Source organism: Uranotaenia lowii, chromosome 2 (genome assembly GCF_029784155.1).
Source record: "Uranotaenia lowii strain MFRU-FL chromosome 2, ASM2978415v1, whole genome shotgun sequence".
NCBI classification, from domain to species: domain Eukaryota; kingdom Metazoa; phylum Arthropoda; class Insecta; order Diptera; family Culicidae; genus Uranotaenia; species Uranotaenia lowii.
Window position 1 is genome coordinate 208,482,424 of NC_073692.1, and position 15,300 is coordinate 208,497,723.

At 36.3% G+C, this 15,300-nt stretch overlaps 1 protein-coding gene and 1 long non-coding RNA gene across 2 annotated transcripts in view; one reads left to right on the forward strand and one right to left on the reverse strand.

The window, feature by feature from the left end:
• Positions 1 to 15,300, forward strand: part of LOC129750050 (platelet-derived growth factor receptor alpha) — a 519,951-nt gene that overhangs the window by 78,275 nt on the left and 426,376 nt on the right. The gene's annotated exons all lie outside the window — the stretch shown is intronic.
• LOC129750051 (uncharacterized) lies at positions 13,648 to 14,045 on the reverse strand. The gene is made up of 3 exons (XR_008738269.1): positions 13,911 to 14,045; positions 13,780 to 13,813; positions 13,648 to 13,706 (listed from the first exon to the last, which is right to left on the reverse strand). It is a non-coding gene; the product is annotated as an uncharacterized LOC129750051 (long non-coding RNA).

The window sequence follows — 15,300 nt, forward strand, 5'->3', positions numbered from 1 at the left end:
TTTCAGATTCAGATTTCAGATTCAGATTTCAGATTCAGATTTCAGATTCAGATTTCAGATTCAGATTTCAGATTCAGATTTCAGATTCAGATTTCAGATTCAGATTTCAGATTCAGATTTCAGATTCAGATTTCAGATTCAGATTTCAGATTCAGATTCAGAATTCAGATCTTTCAGATTTCAGATTCAGATTTCAGATAAGATTCAGTTTTCAGATTTCAGACTCAGATTTCAGTATTTAGAATTCAGATATCAGATTCAGGATTCAAGGTTTCAAATTCAGATTTAAAATCCCGATTACGGTTTTTCGAAAATTTTAATTTAATAACACATACTAATTTTTTCAACAAGACGACTGGATGCTCAAAATTTTTTACTAGTGGGGGGAATATCCAAGAGTATCAAAGAAATCTCGCGTCAGAATCTTTGTTCGGATCCTAGCGATATTTCAGGGTTTCCTCCTAAAAATGATTATGATTTTCAAAAAATGGAAGATTTTTTGAAAGATCCCAAAAACATGGTTTTGTTCGAAGCAAAAATTAAAATCATATGAATATGAAGATCCATATTTGTTAGGGAAATTGTGGATCTTCTGTTCCAAAACTGAGAAGAAAAATTTACTTACAGCGGAAAAAATGTCCACAGACTTGAAATGAGTCGTCGATTTGATTTCAGTTATTCAAAATAACTATACCTAATAAAATAAATTTGTGAAGCTGTTGCCAAGTTTTCTAAAGCCTTACGAAACTTTAACGATGCAGTATACCGAAAAACAAAAGAACCATACGAAAAATTGATATCTGTAAATGTCAAGAAGTTGCAATCTGTTATTAAAAAATGTTATTTGTTTTATGGATATACCTACATATGTATTTATGTATGAATAAATGATTTAAACGGAATTCGTTTTCAGAAGTAAATTTTCTATTTTTTAAATATCACTTCACCGGGGCTTTGAGCTAATTGTTTTCCATTCAGATCTAGTTATTTATACAACAAAAAACAAACAATGGGTAACCAGATTCAAATTTATTCAAATAAGACAAGCCCCAACTCAAAAAATTCAATAAAAACACACAAAGAATGCCATTTGAAAAAATCCTAGGATATTCCAAAATATAAACCTGCGTATGTTATGGTTAAAATACAAATAACCACTCTGGATTCGAATGTGTATTTTGAATATTAAATCTGAATCCGATTTTTGCTTCTAAATAAATTCTAAATCTGAACTCTGAATCTGAAATCTAAATTCAATTCTGAATCTGAACCGGAATACAGAAATTTGAATCTGAATTGTGTATTTGAATTTCTTATTCCTAAATCTGAATCAAAAATCTGAAATAAGATGAATCTGAAATCTTAAACTGAATCTGATTTTCAAATATCAAATCTGAATTTGAAACCTGAATCTGAAATCTCATTTATGCTGAACCTGAATCTGTAATCAGACACCGAAATCTGTATTAGAGATCTGAATCTAAAATCTTATAAAGCTGAATCCTAAATCTAAATTCTGACTTCTGGATCTGAAATTTGAATCTCAAATCTGGATTTGAAATCTGAGTCTGACGAATGAAATCTGAGATTTTAAATATAAATCTGAATTTAAATTTTGAAAAATAAATCTGAAATCTGAATCTGAATTCTAAATTTGAAATCTGACACGGAAACCTTTATCTAAAATTTGAATTTGAACGCTGAAAATGAATTCTAAATCTAAATTCTAGATCTGAATTCTGTATCTTAATTTAGAATCTGGATATTAACAATATTTTGATTGTTGGATGGTCTTTAAGACTGAGTTTGCTCTCCAACAACCAAAACATCAAAAAATTTTGATATCATCAAATAAGAATCACAGTCGAGGAAACATCAAATAAGAATCACAGTCGATAACTCCGAACAAGAATCTGGATTCTGAATCTGAATCAGAATTAAAATGCTGTATCTAAGTCAAAAGTTAGATATTAAGAAAGTATGAATCAAAATTCCCTGTTTTGAAGCTTTATTGTATTGTTCTGATAATATCTATTTGCTATTAATCAATTCGTAGTCGGGTATTAAAAATTTAAGAAGATTTTTAAAAAGAAATTTGAATTTCGAATTTTTTAATTTGGAAAATGGAATAAAGTATAAAAAAAAAGTTAAATTAAACACTCTTGCCCCAAGTTTTCTGAAATCTACGGATTACATCAAGAAATATAGATTTAATTGTTTTTTATATACGTATCTGTTTTTGTACGCTGCGGGAAAAAAGTATGAAGCATACAAATGAAAAAAATTCGGGTAACGGTTTCTGAAAGGATTAATCCAATAAAGCATTAATTTGGTACATTGCGTTTTTGATGCCCTTAATCAAATCAAACACCACTGTAACGGAAATCATTCGGCATGCGTCGGCAGAACTGAGCCGAACACACACACCACGATAGGAACACACGAGCACAATTCGGATCGCGCTCTCTTGGGCGGGCTAAGCATTTCTACTCAGATTTCGTAGCACTCACGCCCGAGACACGCATATGGTGAGTTCCTCTCTACCGATATAATGATGCAAAATCGCCAGAGAGATCGTTAACGATTTCTCTGGCGATTTGAGTTACCTCTCTGCCGATTCAAGTTTACCGGGGTGTGTCACCCAGAAAGCACTCCCTCGCTCTTCGACACTAAGATCTCACACGCGTTTGGTTGACCAAAATATCGCTCTTCATCGACACTCGTGCAGAGTGCAGATCTCTTCCTACAGACCAGACGTCTGATCGCGCCAATTCCTGTTTAGATCTGTTTGGCTATTCCACTCCTATTTTCACCATGATATCTCCACTAATCTTGATTCAATATTAAGATTGGAATACCCCAGGTTGAGCCCCCAGTTGTGACCCTTCAATCTAAAACTCGGCCACTATATGCCTTCTTCCGCCTTTTTCGATAAACTTCATCGAATCTCCCGAATGTTAACAAACTTTAATATCAAACCGGCTAAAGTTTTACTAACTCTCCTCTTCCTCTTCTTCTTCCTTCCTTACTTCTTCTTCTTCTTAAAACAGCTTCAGCGACTTAGGCTGGTTCGTTACAGGTTCATGTTGATAAGAAGTCTATAATCGTTCACCCAGTCTCTATTTTAAAGCTTTCGTTATTTCTGTTAATAATTAATCAAGAACAAAAATATTTCATTTCATCATACAATTTTAACTTAGCTTGAAAAGAAAAATAATGACTTAACGTTTTTCCAATAAATTATATTGCATCAAACAAAACTAACAAAATCTGGATGATTATGTAACAAACGTAAATGAAATTGATACATCATTTTTTGGTTAATTAACAATAAATACTGCTATTTATGATAATTAACAATCTATAGAAGAAAAAAATCATGAAATTAATTTAATTTTAGATAAGCTCCGCGGACCGCACAAACATGTATTGAAGGTCTCATGCAGCCCACGGGCCGCTTGTCGCTCATCCCTGCTTTAGATCAAGGGTGGCCAAGATTTTCACCAAAATTACTTTATTTTGAAGCTAACGAACAGCAGAAACTGAATTACTTCATGAAAATTTTGCATCATGGATCCCCATGTAGGCTTTTTATGTAACTAATATAGAAGAAAAAACGTTTCAGGCATAAATTTGGGGGTTTTGATAGTCGAAACTAATTTGACCCGCGGGCCGTATGGTTTTTGAACCCAAAAGACCCCTGAACATATGCAAAAAAAAAAACTTCAATGTACATAAAAGGCCCACAAGTGGATCAATGATGTGAAATTTTAATAAAAAATTAAGTTTCTGCTGTCCGCTAGTTTAAAAATAAGGCAATTTTGATGAAAATCTCGGCAACCCATACTTCAGATTGGGTCAGTGCAATGAGCCTTGTAATTTTATTTTAAATGGCTTTGTCCACATTGAAAAACGACTGGTCGTATGAATGCATCCTCCCCGAAAATGGGAAGCGACCTTCAGATCATAGAGATTTTTGAGTTAAGCTCACTGGAAGTGGATGACCAATTCACTAACTTTCTATCTCCATCATTATCTCTACCAATTTAATCTGAATATTACAGTATAACAATGCTCAAAAACCGTGAACAGAACTTTTGGAAATGTACTTTTCTGATTACTAGCAAATCGTTGAAAGAAATGGAGGTAAGTTATAAGAAGTAAAAGTTTTTCCTACTGTGCAAGTGTTTATGAATCACATAAACGTTTATTTCACCCAGAACGGAAAAAGCTTCTTTCACGCTGTTTTGCACAATCCATTTCTCAGTAGCATGAAATATTTCCATCCCTAAAGAACCCTGCATTTAAACGACTTGAGTCACAAAAAGGCGAAAATCGAAACAGCCTCGCTGTTACAACTGTTTTTCTTTTAGGCCTCCTTGGATTGGTACGGTTTTATTTCAGGTCCCTGGAAAAGGTTGACTGTTTTCTTGGTATTTGGATTCTGGAATCTCAAGGGAAAGCAGAATTGATTACGATTTACCTGGAATGATCGATTGTGCTATAAGCGATGGCCGGCTAACATCCAGCAACACCATCAGTGTCGTCGTTTTCGCTTCGATGTTCTTATAAGATTTCCGATTGGGCTGGAGCGGTTGTGTCAGCTCCCGTGTAGTAAAAATGAATGAAAATTTAGGCAGAACTGAAGCAGAAAACGATGAAAGAAATTAAATTCAAGTGAAACTGAATCATGAAAACGAATAAACATAGAGGAACTGAAGAAAGCAGATTGTATAGCAAATCAGTCAACCTTCCTTGAGATAATTTTCAACCGAAGCCAGCAAGATGTTTTGGTGAATGAATTTTCCATTCGAAGAAAAATAATTTGGGGGAATGGGGTCTTAGCAAAAAAGCTGTTGGTCAACGGTAGGGTCCCAATTGGTATGGACGTTAGTATTCTTTCGAATTCAAAGTTTTTGCCCCTCACATTTCTAATTGAAAAATTTAGTTTTAATTATCAGAACACGAATTCGTAAAGGGCTTGTGATATAGGTCAGTTGGCAAGTCAGTTGCTGCCGATGTTCGTGAGGTCGAGCTCAAGAGTAAACATCGATCACAGTTGTACCAGATAAGTTTTTCAATGGCTGTCCGCCAACTGCATCGTTGAAATAAGTCGCGAATGATATGAATATGTTAAAACGACTATAAACGAAACCAAAAAAAAAAAAAAATCTAAAAGCAAGGAGTGGAAATAATACAATGAATAGGATCTCTTTAAATGAAAATGTAGTGATGAAAGCAATTCAGAAACTTCAACAGACTTTACATTTTTTTCGGAAGAATAAAATAGAAGAGAAATAAAACTTACTGAAAGGATTTCATTCTGTATTTTTATGATAAAAAATTGATTCGTTGAACGATATTCGCAATAAATGAGGTGAACTATCAACATCTAAATTTTTGACTAAATCAATCCCTTGATACTAGCTTTCACATTAACTCATATTTCATAATCAAAAGCAACATTCTGCTGGGTCAATCAGCCTATAATGCAGAATTTCAAACTGTTTAACCATAATCCGTCCCAGATATTTTTAACCGTTAGAGTTCGCGGAGTGTCAATTTGGCGGTTCTGATTAAAACCGCTAAATCTCTCTTGTTTCTAAAAATTTATGTTTGAGAAACCTTGTAATGTTATTCAAATAGTGAATGATACAGAAATGGGATGATCATTCGTAAACATCAACACACAATATATTGTAAGCCCCCCGGCAGTAAGTAGAACATGGAGCATGTAATATTGCATACAAGTTTGAATGCTTAGTTTTTTCAAACATTCACAGACAACTGGACTTGAACAATTTTTAATATCGGACATTTTAGTAGATTCGAGAAACATACTGGACAGTTAAAACGACAAATTACTGTAAGTACACCCAATCACAATATCATTCACCTCTTTTTAAAAAAATCAAAAACACAAACTTTAACATTCCGACCCAAGTTAATTACATTACATAAGTTTTTCAATGTTGAACTATAAATCAAACAAAAATTCTTATGCCATTTATGTATACTTTGATCCCTAGATTCCTTGAAAAAGACTAAATAAATTATGCCGAAACGTCGGATGTAGTATAAAACCTCGTTTTAACATCACTGCCGGGCGCAATCATTTCGACGGCATCGGCCTTGTTTCTGCTTAAACTAATATTTAATTCGCCTTTTGTTATGCAGTTGATAAAGCTGCATACTATCTTTATGAGTCGTTTTAGACCATAAATAGGTATTAAACGACAATTTAGGGAAGAATGACTTTTCTAGAAGATAAATTCCTTTAAAAATAATTCGACATACCGTCAACTGGGGCAACATGCAACAATTTTCAACTTCAATGGTTTCTAAAATCTTAATGCTTACAGATAATCGTACCTCTTGTACATCAAAAGTTTTAAGGTTGATGGGACACCAAACTGACGTAGTCAGAAAAATTATTGGTTTTACCAGTTATTTTTAAATTTACAAAAACATGCGATTTTCATTCTACTAAGAAAAAGGGGTAAGTTGCAACAAAATCTGTAATTAATGGAAAATCAAATGAAAACGTCTGAAAATTTAAAGTTTTTGATACATTTGTGATGTCATAACGCATAAAGCACCAATTGCAGTAATTTTTGGTTTTGTGTGAATCAAATTTTTATATTCTTTTCTGACAAAAATGTTTTCAAGAAAAAAGTGTTAATCTGCTGCATACATTTAGGGGTAGAAAATACTACAAAATATTTTATTAGCTCAAATCATAAAAATAAATCTTAGAATGGATGAAATTTTAATGTTAACAAACGCATAATGCCAAACAATCATATCCTAGCATATGAAAACGCGATTTATGAGATTTAGTTCCGATTTGCATTTTGTTGCATTTAGCCCCAGACAGCTAACTTAACTGTAAAAATATTTATTTAAATACATTTGGTGATTGTCCGAGAAATATTTATACATCAACAGTGTTGGTATAGTATTATGAAAGCAATATAAAGTTTGTAGGTGATATCATTAAGCCAATCCGTCATACTGAGTAAAGTTTTTTATGGCATCGAAAAATGTAAAAATTTGTACATCTTTTGCTCGATTTTTTAATTTTTTTATTACAATCAAAAACTTTAAAAAACTTTTTCATGATGTTAAAAACTATGTCATCATCAATTTGTTATCATTCAATGATAATTCTATAACAGTAGGATATTGAAATAAAAATTGAATAAGTGTTGTGGTATACAAATGATGCATCTAACCCTTCTTTTGCATGATGCCCCGTTTGACGGTACTTTATTCTAGAATGCTAATTTAAGACGAAAAGCACATTCACGCACAAAGACATTGTAATTCTACGTGAACTTCTCGGTCGTTTTTTATATACAAACTTTGTAACTTTTTTCTCTTTCTGTTTCCCCCATTTTCTGCATGCTCCATTTTTTGTCTCCCTCCTCATTTTCATAGCTGATGATTTTGTTTCTGTCGAACGATATCCTGTTGATGAAACGGGGAATCGAACTCCTGCCTTTGCATTTAACAGCGCTTTTGCCACATATGCCATCGCATCCATGCATCAAACTTGGAAAAATTGGCATATATAAAATGATGTACTTGTACCCCTCAAATGAAACAAAGAAAGAAAAAACAGCAGTTTTTGTTTTGAGTTTTTGAACGTTTTACTGTATTAGACTTGTTTTTGTCCCCGATCAACACAAAACAAGAAATTTTCACAATAAGAATAACACTTTTCGGACAATCGGCATTAGGTTTGGTAAGTGAGTTGGTAGTTGAATAACAACTTTTACTATGGTCACATAAAAATTACACTTTTTAAACACAAAACAGCTTGGTATATTTTGTCTGCTCCTCCAGGAGCAATTGACCGGTAATCTCATGAGACAGTGTCCAACAAACGGGGCAGGTTTTCTTCGGATGGATCAAGATTGCACCTAATCCATTTCCTTACAGAGTTGAGAATTTACAAACAAGGGCCATCCGGATGTTTCTGAGCTTCTGGGGCAAGTCACCGGTCGTCCACCGGCTAGTAGAGTAGCTTGGAGTTCTCAAAACCGTGCGAGAGAGTCTTTTTGTGCTTCGTTCCCGGTTCCGAAGATGATTTTCACCGGAACAATAAACATTTTTCTGAGTAAATGGACAGCTGGATTGAAAATTGATATTATTTTTGTTGCAGTCATTATTTTGTGTTTACATTTCATTGAAAATGACAACCACAAGCCCGTTATTGGGACTTAAATTCGCCCTCTTAGCTTAAATGAGGCTTATTTGAAATTCGAGTGTCACATGGCCTATTTAACTTACTTACTTAACTTAATGATCCCGCGCCATTCCTCCGGTGCATAGGGCCGTGATAAAAGACCTCCACTGTTGACGATCCGGAGCCAGCGTCTTCACCTGGTCCCAGTCAAGGTTCTCGTCGACAGTTCGGATTTCAGCGGCTAGGCTTCGCCGCCACGAGTTTCTGGGTCTACTTCTTCTTCGATGTCCTTCTGGATTCCAGTCTAGCGCCTCTCTGCAAATCTCGTTTTCAACTTTCCGCAGCGTGTGCTTAATCCATCTCCACTTACGTTCCCGAGTCTCGATTTCTAGGGCGATGTAGTTCCTCATTCGAGATTCAGTTGCCAGGCCACCATGCGTGGATGATATTCCGCAGGCAGCGGTTTACAAATACTTGCAGTTTTCGCGTCGTCATCGCATATGTGCACCAAGTTACGCACCCGTACAGCAATACGGATTTGACGTTTGAGTTGAAGGTTCAGATTTTCGTTCGTAGAGAGATCTGGCGTGACCGCCAGATGTTTCGGAGACTCGCAAATGCAAAACAGGCCTTTCTGATCCGGGCTCTTTCCTGGTACCACCATCAGGCGTTATCTGGCTACCAACATACTGGAAGCACCCCACTTTCTCAACTTGTTGCCCAGCTACCATGAAACTGGGGGGATTTCCTGTGTTGATCTCCATCGACTTGATCGATCGACATTGACTTTGAGACCTGCTGCCTTGGAACTTTCTGTAGGGTCGTCGATGTTGCTCTGCATGTCCGGTTGTGTTTGGGCGAGCAAAACAATATCATCGCCAGGTCAAGGACGTTCAGTTGCTCCATTGTTGAAGGATTCCACGGCAATCCTCGGTTCGGTGCACAGTCAATCGATCCAGTCAGAATCTCATCCATTACGATGAGAAAAAGTAGCGGTGATAAGATACATCCTTGTCTCACTCCAGCAGTTACCGGGATTGGTTCGGACAAGACACCGTCGTGCAAGACCTTGCACGAAAATGCCTCGTATTGTGCTTCGATGAGATGGACTAGTTTCTCTGGTACTCCTCTTTGCCTTAGAGCCGCCCAGATGTTTTCATGGTCAAGTCGGTCAAATGGTTTTTCGAAATCAACGAACACCAGCAGAAGAAGGCCTATTGGCATTGGTTAGTAATATTTACAGCTTATTGGCACTGAAATGCAGTTATGTGTATTAGACTGGCCCAAATTTATATGGGATGATTTTTACAACATTTTTTTCAAGGCGGCACCCCCTAGATTGATGCATTTAAGTGAAAAAATGACTTTCTGAAAGTTTCAGGTCATTTGGCAGAATTTCAGCATTTCGGCTAATAAAAATGGATACCAAAGTAGATCCATTCAAGCCATCATAAGGAAAAAAGAAAGATTGCTTCAACGGAAATCTTTCACTACTTTAACTCCTGTTCAGAAGGAGTTTCAACGAAGGTCCATGGAGTTCAACAGTGTCAACGCAGTCGAATTACGACACAAGTTGACAAAGTTCGATATTGAACTAGTGTTCACTAGCTCTAATAACCAACTGAAATCCATCTTAGGATCGACAAAAGATCCAGTGGAGCTCCTTCATAGATCTGGTGTGTACAAAATCAGTTGTTCCGACTGTGATAAGGTGTACATTGGACAAACCAGAAGGAAGTTGATTGATAGATTCGAGGAACACATGGCTATAGCTAGATCTGACTCAAAGAAGAAAATTCTTCCTTCACAGAATCCTAGATCTGCAGTAGCTTTACACATGTGTGAATCTGGTCACTCTATTGATCGAGGAAATGTCTCGCTGATCCGGTCTTTGAATAGTAATTCGCTTAAATTGGATGTTGCTGAAAGCATTGAAATCTTCAATGAAAAATCAGTTCATCTCTTAAACGGAGACTCCGGACCAGGGCACACTTGGTTGTTCAAATTCTTAGGTAAAAAGAAATACAATAATTTACCTGACAATGCCCAAAAACGGGTAGAAAATAATTTAGCACTACCAGAAAACACCCAGAATAGGGTAGGTAGACCCAAAAAACAGACAACGGCACAACTGCCGAGCATTCGGAGGTTTCTGCTACCTAGTAGTAGCTTACCTAACCCGGACAATATAAGGGAGGGAAACGATACACATTCATCAATCGAAAACGTTCACTGAAGAAGGTAGTAAGTTGCTATCGAAATACTGGTATATGAACTTTTCATTTACCGTGGTTGAATTAAAAGGAATCTTTCGATTGCTTTGATTTAGTCGAATCATTCAACCAAGTAGGCTCATACAACAACAGAGTGGCAGAAGCACGAGCTGGCGCAAAGGACTTGAAATTTGTATGGAGATTTTCAGCTAAATGTATGAAAAATCGACATTCTTTCACTCTTGGTGTTGTAAAATATGTTTCCAGTATGCTAGAAAGCTCAGAATTTCAGAAATTGTAGTTCAAACAATGACAAACAAGTTTGTAGAAGATTATGACACGATACGAGTTGACTGTGATGAGTTATTTGCAATTGAATGTGTGATTTTTTTCGCGTTTCAGCTATATATCGTGGACGATGTATGGGTGGATTATTAGTACTAACTTGATCGCATTGTCACACAATGAGAATAACAGATAGAAAGTTTGGGTCCTTGGTAAAGCTGAAGCTTATTTTATAACAAATAAAGTTGAAAGAAAGGTCACAAACTTTCTACTTGTTATTCTCATTGTGTGACGATGCGATCAAGTAAGTGCGATTATTAGCCCATACTTCGTTCACAATTTATCAAAGAAATGCGGAAAAAATCACGCATTAAATTGCAAATTACTTATCACAGTCAACTCGTATCGCATCACAATTTTCTACAAACTTGTTTGTCATTGTTTGAATTACAATTCCTGAAATTCTGAGCTTTCTAGCATACTCGAAACACATTTTAGAACACCAAGAGTGAAAGAATGTCGATTTTTCATACATTTTGCCGAAAATCTCCATATAAATTTCAAGTCCTTTGCGCCAGCTCGTGCTTTTGACTTTCAGAAAGTCATTTTTTCACCTAAATGGACAAATTTAGGGGGTGCCGCGTGGAACATAAGGATTTTTTTTGTTGTGGACCAGTCTAATGAGTATCTTCTGAGGCTTAAAACGGTGCTTAATGGTTTGTTGGGATGTTTTTCGATTTTATACATGGGTGGTTCTAGATTGATTTACATGTACCTAGAGTAAGGTTGTCAGATGGCCCGGTTTTATCCGGGTTTGCCCAGATATTTAACACAAAATTTTACAAAAGTCCCGCCCGGCCCGGTTGCCCGGATTTTGCCCGGTTTATTCACTTTATTTTCCAAAACAAACAAAAAAACAAAGTTTTTGAACATTTTTTTTTTAAATTAACCATGAGAAGTTTTTCGAAAGCGTATAATACGATTTAAAAACTGCTTATGAATTTTTTCTTTTTTTTTCCTTGATTCGTGTTGAGTAATTCCTAGATTTTCACAAAATTTGCCAGGATATTGCCCGGATTTTTGGTCGACATTTTGGAATCAAATGCCCGAATTTAGCCAGGTTTTTAGATGAAAATAGCTCGGATTTTCCGGCCCGAGTACGTGCTAAAAAATTTCTGGCAACCTTTACCTAGAGTCCATTTTTGTCGGCACTCTATTACCAAAAATACTGGTTTTTGGAATATTTTCTTGAAGTAAAACACATTAAAGGTCCCTTGCCCTCTAAATTTAACTTTTTTGGATTAGTTTGTATATCTTTGTATGTTAAGATAAAGATATCCTACAAGTTGTCGAAAATATACAAATATAGGAAATACATTTTAAAATCATATATACCGTATTTGTTTTCTCCCCTCGTTCAGTGTTCCACCGTACCCGATAAAAACAAACACAAATCGTCGTCAGTGTATTGCTTCCTCACTCACTCACACGCTCTCTCGCAACACTGACAAAATTTTGGGGCAACACCGCCCGATGGCAGTGCAACACCAGGTCAAAACCAGTGCAACACTGTCCGAATAAACAAACAGTTTGACAGCACCTAGTGGTGCACCAGTGCAACACTAGTACAACACTCGGCATAAACAAATACGGTAATAGAATCGTTATCATTCGTATGTGGGACGAAATGTTCGTATAATCGTGCACTCAGCCGAAAAGGAAACTTTAAATTCACCTGGATTTTCACGTAGGCACTCATTACGTGAATTTTTCTATGATTTACGTGAATCACTTAAAAGCTAATACAAATTCATTTGATCCGTACGTGAAAATCACATAGCCGTTTGTTGTCAAAACTAAGACACATTTGATTTACGTGAAAATCCAGTGATCCGCCAAGTACAAAGGGGTTTGGTGCATTCTATGTGATATTCACGTAACTCAGAAAAGAATATTCACGTAGCATCTATGTGGATGAAAACAGTTTTCAATATGTCGCCGGATCCAACAGTTGGTGCTGGAGCTGGAAGATAGACAAATTCCGGGGCATGCAAACGCTGATTTTTCGTAAGTACATAGTAATAATTTTATGTGTCTTTGTTATTTTTATCTTTTACTATTTACCCAGGATTCGGAATCGGGGTCGCTAGAACGGCCAGCAACGCGGCTCATCCTCAAAATGTCATTTCATCGACGATGTTTTAGTGATTATGTGATGTGTAAATGTGTAGTTAAAGTGTTAAAGTAGAAATAAGAAGTATGTGCTTCGTGTTATAAAATTAATTCGACATAATAACACTCCCTGCAAAATTAAAACATTTTTTTTATTTAATAGGCGAATAAAACACCCGCTTCGTTCATATCAATATGAAATCTACGTGAATTTCATGTAACAGAACGAATTGTTTTCTACGTACGCTTCAAGTGGAACTCACATGAAAATTACGTGAATTCTGCTCGCTACGCGGGCTCTGTTTGCTACCTGAAATTCACGTAGATTCCACATGATTTTCAGGGTGGCAAAAATCCATGTACATTTTCACGTAGCGGTCATGTGAATAGTTTTTTCGGTGTGGAGCGTGCCGGCTACAAGGACTACACTCTAATTCTCGTTGACTCAGATTTGAAGGAAAACAATTCAAAATGCGCCAAAACTAGGAAAACTCAAATTTTGATTAGAGCGGCAAAACTCAAAACTGAATTATAGGGGTTTTCACGAATTCTGAGTTGTTTTTGTTCAGGGCGGTTTAGGCTTGTTCATTGATCGACTGAATGAAAAAAAATCAAAAATTTATGAAATTTCAAAGCGGTTTTGAATGGAATTTCTGATTTCAAAAAGAAAAAGACGATTGTATTCAGAAGATGGATGCGTGCATTTTTATCCGGTTGGTTTTATCTTCACCACAAAAAAAAAATTAGAACCGCCGGGCCATTTGACTGCACTCAGCGGGAGGAACTACGTGCTATCCCACCTGCCACGCTCACCCACCAGCACACTCTGTCTAATTTGAGCTGATCTGAAAAGACAAGAAAAAAGAAAACACCATAGGTGAAAATGATTAACACTTCAAAATTATGAGAAAATTATACTTATAGTTGTGAATGATGGCTTCCGTAGAGATTGCTGGAAGATAAGATAAATTTGTTAAATTTTATATTTATCCTTTCGACACCACTTAATTTCTAACTCAATAGTAAATGTAATTAAAAGTTGTACTCACCTTGATTACTGTGATTATTCCGTAACTGGTCTCCGACCATCGCATCCAAACAATCAACACTGGTTTTTGGAACTCTCTGAGTTGTTTTCATCTATTTTGTTCGAAAACGTATGCGTCTTCGCTAAGTTCCAGGCTTTGAAAGTCAATAGATGAAAACAACTCAAAATTTTGATGGATTCCAACCCGCATGATCAAATATCATACACGTAATCTTTGATATTATTCAGATCTGATTACACGAATAGTGACTATTCGAGTAATCGTTCTTAAATCTTTTTATTTTTTACTAACTTTTATAATTTGCATGCGTCTCCGCTTGAAATGATTAAAAACTTTTTTTGAAAGATACGAGTAATAATCCTTAAAACAAAACTCAAGATGCGTTTGAGTGTGTCTTCACTGTCAACAAAGAAAAAAAAAAATGGCGTGTGACTTTGAGTTTAGTGGGCCTGTACGTTTCCGGAAAAAAACCCTTGAATTTGACTAGGGAACCCGAAAAAGGCCATAACAGAACTGCAACAGCCTGAAGAATAATAAACGCACCGAGTCTCACCGTAATGTAAGCGGTGAAGGTAAGTGAAATAGCTTTTTTGTTTGGCGAAAATACTAATTTTTCTAACCCTTCTACAGCTCGACCAAGTACATCAGATGCTTCAACCCACTATCCGGCAGACAAAGACTGGAACAGTTTTCGTAAAAAACAAAGTGAATACTGGGCCGGAACTACAGCACCACTTTATCAACAGCAGCAGAAAACAACCACTCGTCCAGTTCCTCAGCCATTCGGTTGGAGTAGTCAATTTTTCTTCTCCCACGGCCGAAGAGCGCCCAGCAGTGGAAATGGCTCAGACAGTGGCCATAATTGATCAGAGTGAATGTGATAGTGGCACAAGTGTTTCGTTATAGACCTAGCAGCAGCTGTCACTCTCCGGAAGGTACCATGAACAAACTTCCTGGCTGCGATTTCGTATCGCAAATCAAACCAAAACAATAACTACCACATGAAAAATAAGTGCTGCAGTAAAAATGGATCCCAATACTTCCGGATGAAAACCATGAATGGTCATAACAGGACTGAAAATAAAGTACACCAAGGCTGACGAAAATTCAAGCGATAAAGTAAGTTAATAAGTTTTTTTTCCGAAATTTTTAATTTGTAAAACATTCCGTACAGCTCGACACGATGCATCGCGATGCTGGGAATCCAAGGACGAACTCCACTACCCGGCCACACAAACAAAGAGTTCCAGAGCCAAATAAGATTAACACTGGGCCGAGAAGCAGAGGCAGAAACTGTGGTTCGTGAAATTTGTTTTGACCAAATGGTTATACTGGAGATGGCTTCGGCATCTAATTGGTGAATTTGTCGGTGTTTACGACGAATGAAACC